The sequence below is a fragment of the Gorilla gorilla genome, chromosome 4, assembly GCF_029281585.2.
Source record: "Gorilla gorilla gorilla isolate KB3781 chromosome 4, NHGRI_mGorGor1-v2.1_pri, whole genome shotgun sequence".
Classification (NCBI taxonomy): domain Eukaryota; kingdom Metazoa; phylum Chordata; class Mammalia; order Primates; family Hominidae; genus Gorilla; species Gorilla gorilla.
In genome coordinates this window covers 43,256,660-43,271,222 of record NC_073228.2, presented here as the reverse complement: position 1 = coordinate 43,271,222, position 14,563 = coordinate 43,256,660, and the positions used below count along the sequence as shown (strand labels likewise).

Here is a 14,563-nt window from a genome sequence, read left to right as displayed (position 1 = left end):
ATCAGTAAGAGAGGGCCGCCTAGACCGACTGAAGAGTCAGTGAGACTTAAGGGGTTAGGGGTCTGGGTTTCTCAGAGCAACCATTTGGTCTCAGGTGGAAAATCTGTAGTAGTGACTGGATTCAAATCATTGTAGATGGCCGAGCGCGGTGGCTCACGCCTGTAATCCCAGCACTTTGGGAGGCCTAGGTGGGTGGATCGCTTGAGCTCAGAAGTTCAACACCAGCTGGACAACATGGCGAAACCTCCTCTCTACTAAAAATACAAAAATTAACCGAGCGCGGTGCGCGTACCTGTGGTCCCAGCTATCGGGAGGCTGAGGCGGGAGGATCGCTTGAACACAGGAGGCAGAGGTTGCATTAAGCTGAGATCGCGCCACTGCACTCCAGCCTGGCAACAGAGGGAAACTCTGTCTCAAATAAATAAATAAACAGTGTTCATTTGGGCCTGAGTTGGTAACCTAAGTTCCTCCCAACCCAGATCCCCTTCACCTGCTGATGTGCACAGGCAGAACACCAGAGGCAAGGGTGTAGCTTAGCCTCAAGCCGACCCTGGAAGCCTACTACGTGGTGCTTACAGTCACCCCGGAGTGAACAGAAGGCCCAAGGTGGAACCAGTGGCCCATCTGCTGCTCTTTCAGAAACCTCTCTGCCATCCAGTCAGCACTCTTCCCTTTTCCCACCGCAGGTGGCCCCGTGCTGTGGTGCCCCTCCCCCACATGCCCTAAGGGGCCAAGTGACCATCATTAACTGGTCACCCAGCAGATGCTTCCCTAAGACCAACTGTCCCAGCCTGGTCCCCTCCCCCATCCCACTGTTGTCTTTCCCCAGCGTCCTACCAATCTGCTCTGCCTAGCTCCTGTTTGGTCTCCGGTCCCTCAGGAGTGATATTGTGATGGAAATGAGGAAGAGGATACAGGAGAGAGCAGCAAAGATTTACGGCTTTCAGAGAGTTTCCATTAAAATCCCTGACAACTGGTTATTTATGAGATGTTGCAACGGGAGCTTATAGGCCAGAGCCTGGCACTACTGTCCTTTCAGGGCTGATGTCAGGAGCAAACACAGGGTGAACACGGTGAACAGTGGAGCTGCCCTCACTGTAGAGCAAAGCAAGCTTCAACCCGAGTGACAGCCAGGAAAGCAGAGAATATCAGTGATTTGTGCCTGGCAAACCCTAAACAGACAAATCCACAAGGTAAACACTGAGGGACCTACTCGGCCTGGGCATGAAAAACTGAAGCAGAATGATGGAGGGTCCTAATTGTCAAAAAATTTGGACCATGTCCTAGGAGCTGTCAGAGGCAAGAGTGTGTGGAAAAATCCAGGTCCAACCCTGTTGTTTTCACTGCTGTTTTGTTCCTAAGGCACCCACCTGACTAAATAGATAAATAGTAAAACAACAGTAAAATCCCCGTAAGGTTGTTTGCTCTGCACTTCACACACAGCGTTTTTTCTCAGTTTGGAGTTCTTCCTTTAAGTAGTTAATGAAACAAACAGAGATCCTGCTTCTGCTCCCTGAACCAAGGTCCCTCCTAGAAGCCCTTTCTTCCTGTGCCAGTCAAAATATTTTTTTTTTTCAGACGGAGTCTTGCTGTGTCGCCCAGGCTGGAGTGCAGTGGCGCGATCTCAGCTCACTGCAACCTCTGCCTCCTGGGTTCAAGCAATTCTCCTGCCTCAGCCTCCCAAGTAGCTGGAATTACAGACACCCGCCACCATGCCCGGCTAATTTTTGTATTTTTAGTAGAGACGGGTTTCACCATGTTGGCCAGGCTGGTCTCAAACTCCTGACCACGTGATCCACCCGCCTCGGCATCCCAAAGTGGTGGGATTACAGGCGTGATCCACTGCACCCGGCCAAAATAATTTTATTTTGTTTTTTTCGAGATGGAGTCTTGCTCTGTCGTCCAGGCTGGAGTACAGTGGCACGGTCATGACTCATTGAAGCCTCAAACTCCTGGGCTCAAGCAATGCTCCTGAGTAGCTAGGATTACAGGCTCCTACCACCATGCCTGACTAATTTTTTAATTAAAAAAACAATTTTGTAGAGACGGGATCTTGTTTTGTTGCCTCTCAAAATCTTGGGATCACAGGTGTGAGCCACCGTGCCCAGCCAAAATAAAGTCTTGATATGTGTACCAGGAATGATGTAAGGAGTGGGAATGAGGCAAGGATGCTTAGATAAAATTTTGCATACCCCAGATTTTTTTTGCTTTAAGTCTGCAATGCATGAGAGAATGTTGTAGAAGTGTATATAATCACAGAGTTGGGCTTCTTTTAAATCAGAAGAGTTCTTAGAGACCTCCATGGCATTTGTCCTGTTTTCAGATGAGGAAACTGAGGCCCAGGAAAGTGAGATGGCTTTGCTCAAGGCTTGCAGTGGGGTCATAGAGTCCATTACCCCTTCCTCCACATGCTCTGATATTAGTGAAATAGAAATAGCAATAGAAACTGCTGCCAAGCACCTCTTCTGAATCCTCTCCATTTTGATGTGTAACTGTATCTGATGGGGCTGAAAGAGCCCCTGGACAGGGGACTGCCCACCCATGAGCAGTGGAGCTCCCAGGTTTCTGGGTTTTTTTGTTTTTGTTTTTGTTTTTTCGAGATGGAGTCTCGCCCTGTCACCCAGGCTAGAGTGCAGTGGCACAATCTCGGCTCACTGCAACCTCCACCTCCCGGGTTCAAACGATTCTCCTGCCTCAGCCCCCTCAGCCTCCTGAGTAGCTGGGACTACAGGCACCTGCCATCACGCCTGGCTAATTTTTGTATTTTTAGTAGAGAAGGGGTTTTGCCATGTTGGCCAGGCTGGTTTTGAACTCTTAACCTCAAGTGATCCACCCACCTCAGCCTCCCAAAGTGCTAGAATTATAGGCGTGAGCCACTGCACTCAGATAATTTTTTTTTATTTTTAGTAAAGATGGGGGTTTCGCCACGTAGGCCAGGCTGGTCTCGAACTCCTGACTTCAGGTGATCTGCCCGCCTCTGCCTGCCAAAGTGCTGGGATTACGGGCAGGTTTCTGTTTTTATTTTGCCTTTCTTCTTCATCCTCCTCCACCTTCTGGGAAAACAAACTTCCCTGTTCATAGATGTTGGTTTTTTTTTTCTTTTTGCCCTGTAAGGAAACAACATGGCTGTTTTTAAAGCATCCTTGTCTTGGTGTAGATGGCCCTCAGACAAGTTCCATAGACAGTGCCCTGATTAGCTGGGCGCAGTGGCTCATGCCTGTAATCCCAGCACTTTGGGAGGCCGAGGGGGGCGGATTACTTGAGGTCAGGAGTTTGAGACCAGCTTGGCCAACATGGTGAAACCTCGTCTCTACTAAAAAAACAAAAATTAGCCTGGCATGGTGGCAGGCACCTGTTAATCCCAGGTACTCAGGAGGCTGAGGCAGGAGAATCACCTGAACCCGGGAGGCAGAGGTTGGCAGTGAGCCAAGATCTTGCCACTGCACTCCAGGCTGGATGACAGAGTGAGACTCCGTCTCAAAAAAAAAAATTATTTGGGCACCGTGGCTCATGCCTGTAATCCCAGCACTTGGGAGGTCAAGGAGAGCAGTTTGCTTGAGTCCAGGAGTTCAAGACCAGCTTGGGCAATATGGAGAAACCCCGTCTCTACTAAAAATACAAAACTCAGCTGGGTGTGGTGGTGCACACCTGGAGCCCCAGCTACTTGGAGGCTAAGGGAGGAGGATTGCTTGAGTCTGGGAGGTGGAGGCTGCAGTGAGCCAAGATCATGCCTCTGCACTCCAGCCTGGGCGACAGAATGAGACCACAGATCAAAAAAATAAAATTGGGCCCAGTGCGGTGGCTCACACCTATAAGCACAGCACTTTGGGAAGCGAAGGCAGGCGGATCACTTGAGGTCAGGAGTTCAAGCCCAGCCTGGCCAACATTGTGAAACTCATCTCTACTAAATAGACAAAAATTAGCCAGGTGTGATGGCGGGCACTTGTAATCCCAGCTACTCGGGAGGCTGAGGCAAGAGAATCACCTGAATCCAAGAGGCAGAGGTTGCAGTGAGCCAAGATGGTGCCATTGCACTGCAGCCTGGGCAACAAGAATGAAACTCCATCTCAAAAAAAAAAATTTTTTTTTAATAAACAGCTTAAATATTCAATTGTTAGAAAATGGTTAAGTAAATTATGGTAGAATCAATTATATTACAGCAAAAGAGAAACTAACATATATGAAGTTTCATTGCACCAAGGAGGTTTTTTCCTTAATAAAAGTAGTAAGTGAAAAAAAATATAAAGGCTATGACTATGTCAAACATGTATTTACATGTCAAAAAAACTGGAAAAAAAAGAGAATTTTCTTAATAAAGATAAAACCAAGACTCTCATATAGATATAAAAACGAACACATGTTAAGGATTTTACAGCTGACCCTTGAACCATGCAGGGGTTAGGAGCATCAATCCCCTAGGCAGTTGAAAATCTGCAGATAACTTTTTTCTTTTTTTGTCAGACCTGGTGAACCAGAAGTTTTGGGTTGTTTTTTGGTTTGTTTGTTTTGTTTTGTTTTTGTTTTTGTTTTTGAGATGAAGTCTTACTATGATGCCCAGGGTAGTCTCTAACTCCTGGGTTTAAGTGACCCTCCCACCTCAGCCTCCCAAGTAGCTAGGATTAAAAGTGCGCACCACAGCACCCAGCTCTCCCAGTACTACTTTTGTTTGTTTTGTTTTTTGTTTTTTGGGGTTTTTTTTTTTTTGAGATGGAGCCTCACTCTGTCGCCCAGGTTGGAGTGCAGTGGCGTCATCTCAGCTCACTGCAAACTTCCCTCCCCAGCTTCAAACCATTTTCCTGCCTCAGCCTCCGGAGTAGCTGGGATTACAGGCATGCACCACCTTGCCCAGCAAATTTTGAATTTTTAGTAGAGATGGGGTTTCTCCATGTTATGTTGGTCAGGCTGGTCTTGAACTCCCAACCTCAGGTGATCCGCCCACCTCGGCCTCCCAAAGTGCTGGGATTACAGGAGTGAGCCACCACTCCCAGCCACAGATTCTCTTTGACCAAACTTTAGTTAGGCTCCTCTGAGCCCTCTTTGACCTTGGGCTTCCATGTCTGTCCTTACTGAGTCTGATTTTAGCAAGAATCTTTTTTGCTTTTTGGCTTCTTTTTTTTTTCCTTTTTGTGAAGAACCGAGTCTAGCTATATTGCCCAGGCAGGTCTCAAACTCCTGAGCTCAAGCTATCCTCCCGCCTCTGCCTCCCTAAAAGCTGGGATTACAGGCGTGAGCCACTGCACCCAGCAGTTTTGGCAACATGCTTAAGGCAGTTTAAAGAGAACCCCCCACCCTTGATAACTGATCACCCTCAAAAACTGATCAAATTCCTCACCCCCCACTCTTCTTTTTTTTTGAGATGGAGTCCTCACTGTCGCCAGGGCTGGAGTGCAGTGACGCAATCTTGGCTCACTGCAACCTCCACCTCCTGGGTTCAAGCAATTCTCCTGCCTCAGCCTCCCATGTAGCTGGGATTACAGGCGCCCGTCACCACGCCCAGCTAATTTTTTGTATTTTTAGTAGAGACAGGTTTCACTATGTTAGCCAGGCTGGTCTCAAACTCCTGACCTTGTGATCCTCCCACCTTCACCTCCCAAAGTGCTGGGATTACAGGCGTGAGCTGCTGCGCCCAGCCTCCCCCACTCTTCATATGTGATCAATCTCTAGCCTGCCTTTGGCAAGAATCCTGTTAAGTTGGTTTAGCAAGAATCCCCCTCCACTCTTGATGTCTCCTCTTAATAATTTTCCATCCGTGGATTTTCCTCACTCTGCTCCTTAGCTATAAATCCCATTTGTCGTTATTGTATTTGGAGTTGAGCACACTCTTTTTCACCTATTGTAATGTCCCTAATGCAACAGTCCTGGATGAAGTCCTCCTTACTATTTTAACAGGCTTCAGAATGATTTTTTCTTTAACATCTTTCCTATGAAGCCTTCCTGCTTGCCCCTAGGAAAAATTGATTCTGTGCTCTCTTAGCACTGTGTAAAAATTCCTTTTCTAAAGCCAATATCTTGGCTGGGTGCAGTGGCTCACGCCTGTAATCCCAGCATCTTGGGAGGCTGAGGCAGGCAGACTACCTGAGGCCAGGAGTTCGAGACCCACCTAGCTAACATGGCGAAACCCCGTCTCTACTAAAAAATATAAAAATTAGCTGGACATGATGACATGCGCCTGTAATCCCAGCTACTCAGGAGGCTGAGGCAGGGAGAATTGCTTGAACCCTGGAGGCAGAGGTTGCAGTGAGTGAGCTGAGATCGCACCACTGGACTCCAGCCTGGGCAACAGAGTGAGACTACATCTCAAAAAAATAAATAAATAAAACCAATATCTTGTGGTATTATAGTCATTTATGTGTTTGTCTTCCCTTATAGCTTGCTGAATTCTTCATTAAAAACATAATGAGGATAGTGGTTAAGAATGGGGCCACGCGAGGTGGCTCACACCTGTATCCTAGCACTTTGGGAGGCTGAGGCAGAAGGATTGCCTGAGGCCAGGAGTTCGAGACCCACCTGGCCAACATAATGTGAGATCCCATCTCTAGATAAAATAAAAAATTAGCCAGCTACATCGGGTGCGGTGGCTCACGCCTGTAATCCCAGCACTTTGGGAGGCTGAGGTGGGCGGATTACGAGGTCAGGAGTTCGAGACCAGCCTGACCAACATGGTGAAACCCCATCTCTACTAAAAATACAAAAATTAGCTGGGCCTGGTGGTGTGCACCTGTAATCCCAGCTACTCAGGAGGCTGAGACAGGATAATTGCTTGAACCTGGGAGGTGGAGGTTGCAGGAGCCGAGATCACACCATTGCACTCCAGCCTGGGCAACAGAATAAGACTCTGTTTAAAAAAAAAAAAAAAAAAAAAAAATTAGCCTGTTATAATGGTGCATGCCTATAGTCCCAGCTACTCAGGAGGCTGAGGTAGGAGCATTGCCTGGGCCCCAGAAGTTGAGGCTGCAGTGAGCGGTGATTATGACACTGAACTCCAGCCTAGTGACAGAGTGAGATCCTGTTGTTACTGGAAAGGAGTCCTGATCCAGACCCCAATGGAGGGTTCTTAGATCTCCAGCAAGAAAGAATTCGAGGTGAATCCATAGGTGAGAGCAAGTTTATAAGGGAAGTAAAGGAATAAAAGAATGGCTACTCCATAGGCAGAGCAGCCTGGTGGGCTGCTGGTTGGATATTTTTATGGTTATTTCTTTCTTTCTTTCTTTTTTGAGATGGCATTTCACTCTTTTGCCCAGGCTGGAGTGCAGTGGCACAATCTCGGCTCACCGCAACCTTCACCACCCCGCACCGACCCAGTTCAAGTGATTCTCCTGCCTCAGCCTCTCAAGTAGCTGGGATTACAGGCGCCTCCACCACGCTCGGCTAATTTTTGTATTTTTAGTGGAGACGGGGTTTCACCATGTTGGCCAGGCTGGTCTCGAACTCCTGACCTCAGGTGATCCACCCGCCACGGCCTCCCAAAGTGCTGGGATTACAGGTGTGAGTCACTGAGCCCAGCCTCTTTTTTTTTTTTTGAGATGGATTCTCACTCTGTTGCCCAGGCTAGAGTGCAGTGGCGTGATCTCGGCTCACTGCAACCTCCACCTCCTGGGTTCAAGCGATTCTCGTGCCTCAGCCTCCTGAGTAACTGGGACTACAGGCACGTGCCACCACGTCCAGCTAATTTTTTGTGTTTTTAGTAGAGACAGGTTTCACCGTGTTAGCCAGGATGGTCTCGATATCCTGACCTTGTGATCCTCCCACCTTGGCCTCCAAAAGTGCTGGGATAACAGGCGTAAGCCACTACGGCCAGCCCGTTATTTCTTGATTATATGCTAAACAAGGGGTGGATAATTCATGAGTTTTCTAGGAAAGGGGTGGGAAATTCCTGGAACTGAGAGTTCTTCCCCTTTATAGACCAAATAGGGTAACATCCTGACATTGCTATGGCATTTGTAAACTGTCATAGTGCTGGTAGGAGTGTCTTTTAGCCTGCTAATGAATTATAATCAGAGTATAATGAGCAGTGAGGACGACCTTTCATCTCCATCTTGGTTTTGGTGGGTTTTGGCTGGATTCTTTACTGCAACCTGTTTTATCAGCAAGGTTTTTATGACCTGTATCTTGTTCCAACCTCCTGCCTCATCCTGTGACGAAGAATGCCTAACCTCCTGGGAATGCAGCCCAGTAGGTCTCAGCTTTATTTTAGCCGGCCCCTATTCAAGATGGAGTCACTCTGGTTCAAACACCTCTGACACTGTCTCTTTAAAAAAAAAAAAAGTGAAGGGTACGGTACTGGAGTCAGAATGCTTTGCTCAAATTCTTCTGATGACACTTATTAGCTATGTGAGCATGGGAAAATAATTTTATGTCTCTAAGCCTTGCTTTTCTCATCTATAAAATGCGAATAATAAAAATACTTCCCTTAGAAGAATGAAATGAGATAATCTACTGTGTCATGCACAGAGTAACCACATACCCCCTCAATCTTTTTTTTTTTTTTTTTTTTTTTTTGCCCTGAGACTTAGCAGTTGAAGATAGAAGTAAAAGATTTTCTCTGTAGGTCTGAATATAAATTCCTATTCCTTCCATATCCAGTTATAAAGGGTTGCAGCTACAGCCCTCCCATGACATTTCTATTAGAAATAAATCAGATTAAGGCCTGGCTCAGCGGCTCACGCCTATAATCCCAGCACTTTGGGAGGCCGAGATGTGCAGATTGGTTTTGTTTGTTTGTTTGTTTGTTTTTAATTTTGAGATGGAGTCTCACTCCATCACCCAGGCTGGAGTGCAGTGGCGAGATCTCAGCCCACTGCAAGCTCCGCCTCCCGGGTTCACGCCATTCTCCTGCCTCAGCCTCCTGAGTAGCTGGGACTACAGGCGCCCACCACTGCGCCCGGCTAATTTTTTGTATTTTTAGTAGAGACGGGGTTTCACCGTGTTAGCCAGGATGGTCTCAATCTCCTGACCTCGTGATCCGCCCGCCTCGGCCTCCCAAAGTGCTGGGATTACAGGCATGAGCCACCACACCCAGCCCGAGATGGGCAGATTACTTAAGGTCAGGAGTTTGAGACCAGCCTGGCCAACATGGTGAAACCCCGTCTCTACCAAAAATACAAAAATTATCTGGGCATGGTGGCATGCACCTGTAATCCCAGCTACTTGGGAGGCTGAGGCAGGAGAATCACCTGAGCCCAGGAGGTGGAGGTTGCAGTGAGCTGAGATCACACCACTGCACTCCAGCCTGGGTGACAGAGCAAGACTCCATCTCAATAAATAAATAAATAAATACATAAATACATAAATCAGACTAGCCTGGGAATGGTGGTTTATGCCTATAATCCCAGCACTTTGGGAGGCTGAGGCAGGAGGATCACTTGAGCCCAAGAGTTCGAGACCAGCCTGGGCAACACAGTGAGACCCCATCTCTACTTAAAACACACACACACACACACACACACACACACACACACACACACACACACAAACAGGTGCAGTGGCTCATACCTGTAATACCAGCCAGCACTTTGGGATGCCAAGGCGGGCGGATCACCTGAGGTCAGGAGTTCAACTCCAGGAGTTCACCATGGCCAACATGGCGAAACCCTGTCTCTACTAAAAATACAAAAATTAGCCTGGCATGGTGGTGGGCACCTGTAATCCCAGTTATTTGGGAGGCTGAGGCAGGAGAATTGCTTGAACCCAGGAGGCAGAGGTTGCAGTGAGCTGAGATCATGCCACTGCACTCCAGCCTGGGCAACAGAGGGAGACTCCGTGAAAGAAAAAGAGAGAGAGAGAGGGAGAGAGAGAGAGAGAGAGAGAGAGAGAAATCAGACTAATTGTTTTATTTTGTGCTATTGAATTTAGGTGCTGAAAATATCAACAAAATAACCTGTTGATAAAACAAAGTCTAGTTTATCCTTACTGCAGTGAGAAGAGCACTACTTTGACAGAGTTGTGGAGGCTCAAAGTAGGGAGCACATAGTGGTATATACTGAGTCTTTGAAATTTGGTTTAAGTGTAGGCTCTTTCAATGCGGGTTGGGGGTTGATTAGGATGGGGTAAGGATCATGATACAATCATTTAGGATTGGTAGACACTACAGAGTATTTTGAGGCCAGCGGTTGTATAAACACCCAACGAGTTCTTGTCCACTGCTCAGAGAGAGCCAATTTATCAAGACAGGGGAATTGTAATAGGGAAAGAGTTTAATACCCATAGAGCCAGCTAAATGAGAGAGCAGAATTTTATTATTATTCAAATCATTCTCTCTGAAAATTTGGAGGCTGGGTTTTTTAAAGATAGTTTGGCAGGCAGGGGGCTAGGGAATGGATGCTACTAATTGGTTGGGGATGCAATCACAGGGGTATGGAAAATATTTCTTGTGTGCTAAGTCTGTTTCTGGGTGGGGGGTCACAAGACCAGTTAAGAGTCCTGGGTTCTGGTGGAGCCAACTGATTGTCAGAAATGCCAAAGTCTGAAAGGATCTATCAAGAGGCCAATCTTAGGTTCTACAATAGTGATGTTATTTATGGGAGTAATTGGGAAAGTTGTAAATCTTGTGACCTCCAGAATAATGGCTGGTAATCATTTAACTATGCCAACATTTTAGCAGAATTCAGGCCCCTCTCATAATTCTAAATCTGTGGCCTTTTATTAGTTTTATAAAGGTAAGTTTAGTTTTTTTTAATTTTTTTCTTTCTGAGACAAGGTCTCGCTCTGTTGCCCAGGCTCGAGTGCAGTGTGCAATCACTGCTCATTGCAACCACAAACTCCTGGGCTCAAGTGATCCTCCTGCCTCATCCTCCCGAGTGGATGGGACTACAGGCTGGAGTGCAAAGGTGCAATCTCCGTTCACTGCAACCTCCGCAATCTTGGTTCACTGCAACCTCCGCCTCCTGGGTTCAAGCGATTCTCTTGCCTCACCCTCCCGAGTAGCTGGGATTATAGGCGCCTGCCACCATGCCCAGCTAACTTTTGCATTTTTAGTAGAGATTGGGTTTCACCATGTTGGCCAGGCTGGTCTCAAACTCCTGACCTCATGATCCGCCCGCCTCAGCCTCCCAAAGTGCTGGGATTACAGGCGTGAGCCACCATGGCCGGCCGGCCTTCATTTTTAATTTACTGAAATAGTTATCATGTTAATGTAGACAATAAGCTGTGTGGGTGCAGATGGTTTTCATTCTCAGTGCTTTTAGAAAATCTAATAAGTAAAATTAAGGGAAATGTATCCAGGATACTGAGGGCACTTGTCCCTGCAGACCGAGTTTAAAATGGAAGATATTATTTTGGTAACTCAGAAGGTGATTTGAACTTTAGACGGATGACCCACTTCCTGGCTTACTCACCATTTCCCACCATCCATTCATCTCAGTTGAATGCCACCAGTCTTGTGAGGAAGCAGATTAGGAATGCTCATTCCCGCTGGGTGTGGCGGCTCATGCCTGTAATCCCAGCACTTTGGAAGGCTGAGGCTGGTGGATCACAAGGTCAGGAATTCAAGACCAGCCTGGCCAATATGGTGAAACCCCGTCTCTACTGAAAATACAAAAATTAGCCGGGCGTGGTGGCGGGCGCCTGTAGTCCCAGCTACTCAGGAGGCTGAGGCAGGAGAATCATTTGAACCCGGGAGGTGGAGGTTGCAGTGAGCCCAGATCATGCCACTGCACTCCAGCCTAGGCGACAGGGCAAGACTCTGTCTCGATGAAAAAAAAAGGAATGCTCATTCCCCTGCCTGAGATGGCACAGAAAAATTTCTTTCCACATTTAAACAGTGGAAGAAGGGGCACTTCCGAATTTAATCTTTCATAGACAGCATATACAGCATTTAACATCTTCTGGATGTTAAAGAAAAAAATATTCTGAAACTTGTTAAAATGGCAAGGAAGAATTTATTCAGGACCAAAGGGGAGATTATGCTGCACTCTGAATACAATAATGACAAGTGGGATTTATAGCCAACAAGCAGAGTGAGGGGTCACTGCATGGAAAATTACTAAAAGGAGATTCTTGTTAAACCAACTTAACAGGACTCTTGTTGAAGGCAGGCCAGGGTTATTAGATATTAAGAATGGGGGATTTTCTTTAAATTGACTTAGCAGAATTCTTTTCTTACTGAGTTTATTCTTTTTTTTTTTTTTTTTTTTTTTTTTTTTTTTTTTTTTTGAGACAGGGTCTCGCTGTGTCTCCCAGACTGGAGTGCCGTGGTGTGATCATGGCTTATGGCAGCCTCCACCTCCCAGGCTCAAGTGATCCTACCTCCTCAGCCTCCTGAGTAGCTGGGACTACAGGGGCCCACCGCCACACCCGGCTAATTTTTTTATTTTTTTGTGGAGACAGGGTCTCCCTATCTTGTCCAGGATGATCTGAAACTTCTGGGCTCAAGAGATCTCCCACCTTGGCCACCCAAAATGTTGGGATTACAGGCGTGAGCTACTGTGCCTGGCCATGAGTTTATTCTCTTTTTTCTTTTTGAGACGGAGTTCAAGGCCAGCCTGGCCAACATGGTGAAACCCCGTCTCTACTAAAAATACAAAAAAATGAGCCGGGCATGGTGGCCGGTGCCTGTAATCCCAGCTACTGGGGAGGCTGAGGCACGAGAATAGCTTGAACTCAGGAGGCAGAGATTGCACTGAGCCGAGATCGCCCCGCTGCACACCAGCCTGGGCAACAGAGTGAGACCCTGTCTCAAAAAAAATAAAGACTCTTCGTGAAGTAGTGTTAAGTGGACCCAGGAGAAAAATGAAGATGACCTCTTAATGGCCCTTCAAATGTATAAAGCTTTCTCATTCAGGGAAGAAAGACATAAAGATGTAGCCCGGGTGCGATGACTCAGGTCTGTAATCCCAACAATTTGGGAGGCCAAGGCAGTTGGACCTCTTGAGCCCAGGAGTTCAAGACCAGCCTAGGCAACATGGCAAAACCCCATCTCTACTAAAAATACAAAAATTAGCCTGGCGTGGTGGCGGGCGCCGTATGGGCACCATGGTTGTTCCAGCTACTCAGGAGGCTGAAGTGGGAGGATCACCTGAGCCCGGGAGGTCGGGGCTGCAGTAAGCCGTGTTCGCACCACGGCACTCTAGCCTGGACGACAGAAAAAGAAAAAAGAAATAAAGGTATAAAAGAAAAAAAAGAAAAGTAAACAGCTTCTTCCAGGGGATGAAGTAGGTTTCTTTCGGTGAGATTGCTGCTCAGGACTTAGGAGAGCCATCAAAGGCAGAAGACCGCTCCTGGGTCCTGGTCACCTGAATACTACAAGTCCCAGCAAGCGCCGCGCGGGGGCGGGGCTTGCTGACCGTTGTGACGTGTGGGCGGGGCCAGGCGGGACAGGCTCTCCCTTGGGTGCTTAGCCCCGCCCCCGTCCCACTCTGCCCTGTTGCTGTCGCGCCGCTGCTGGTTGCTGTCCCTGGTGAGTGCCTCAAGTGGAAAGGGGCAGTTAGGCCCTCGGGATGCCCACATTCAGACTTGCAGTCCTGAGAAGGGGCCACGGGGGTAGAGGTGTGGCAAGTTTCGGTTCTCACCGCAGTTCACCCTCTGGGGTGATAGTGGGAGTGGTGTTCTGAAGGCCCTGGAGCCCCTCCCGCGGCCCGGGAGGGTTGCGGGGCAGTTTTGTCCTGCGGAGGGCAGCGCTGCAGTGCTGTGTGGCAGGGTGGGAGGCTCCTCGAGAAGAAGTGACACCCCTGGCGGCGGCGAGGGTCTTGAGGCGGCGGCTGCCGCCCCACGGGTCGTGGCGTCCCGTCCCCTCCCGCGGGCCCAGGCTGTGGTGGTTCCGTAATCCCTCGCCTGGATGTCATCGCCGTTGGCTTCGAGGCGGAGGTGGAGCCTTGTTGCGTCACCCTGAGCAAGTTACTTTCTTTTTGGGCCTCAGTGTCCCCCTTTACGAGTAGGTTTGATCCCTGAAGCGCCTTGCCTTTTGTATGCTGCAGCTGTCGGAGAAGACGTTCTAGGCAGGAGGAGAGACAGTGTCGTGACCTGCCTCTACAGTTAATCCATTGCCCCTCCACCACTGACCCAGCTTAGTTTGCGAGCTAATGTTCCCACTCGTATATTGTTTTCAACCCCACTGGACGTGTTAACTCTTTTCTATCACTTGGATTCTTGCTTCACATGCAAGCCAACAAGTGACCATGGTTGGAGCTGAGTAAAATATGGATAATATAACTTATTCTATTATTGGAAACACCATTGCAAGTAAAGGACTTTATGTGGTAGGTCTTTGTAGCTTGTGGAGAATACATGATTAAGGAATATCCAGATGGCTCAGTTTCCCAGGTATTTTCAAGGGACCTGGAAACTCTATCCTTTGGCAGACATGACAGCTGTGGAATGGAAAGGGCCTTGAAAAAGGTAGTCAATAATCCTGAGTTACCTGGCACTAACAGGTCATATTGTCTTTCGAGTCAGATAGTACATCTGTGGCTCTTTAAAAATTTAATTTGGCTGACTAGGCGCGGTGGCTCACGCCTGTAATCTCAGCACTTTGGGAGGCCCAGGCGGGCAGAATCACCTGAGGTCAGGAGTTCAAGACCAGCTTGGCAAACATAGCAAAACGCTGTCTTTACTAAAAATACAAAAATTA

General features: G+C 47.8%; 1 protein-coding gene and 1 long non-coding RNA gene across 5 annotated transcripts in view; one reads left to right on the top strand and one right to left on the bottom strand.

Annotated features, from left to right (window-relative positions):
• Positions 1–2,882: 2,882 nt before the first annotated feature.
• LOC134758521 (uncharacterized) lies at positions 2,883–13,755 on the bottom strand. Its single transcript, XR_010133786.1, has 2 exons — positions 13,506–13,755; positions 2,883–3,107 (listed from the first exon to the last, which is right to left on the bottom strand). It is a non-coding gene; the product is annotated as an uncharacterized lncRNA (long non-coding RNA).
• CALCOCO2 (calcium binding and coiled-coil domain 2) overlaps positions 13,281–14,563 on the top strand; it is a 33,782-nt gene continuing 32,499 nt past the window's right edge. For 2 of the 4 annotated variants that reach the window (XM_055387708.2, XM_055387707.2), the window contains exon 1: positions 13,339–13,393. The gene's annotated coding sequence lies outside the window, so the exon portion shown is untranslated. Of the gene's footprint in view, positions 13,394–14,563 lie in introns of all 4 variants that reach the window. The other 2 variants (XM_055387704.2, XM_055387706.2) reach the window with 2 other exon arrangements.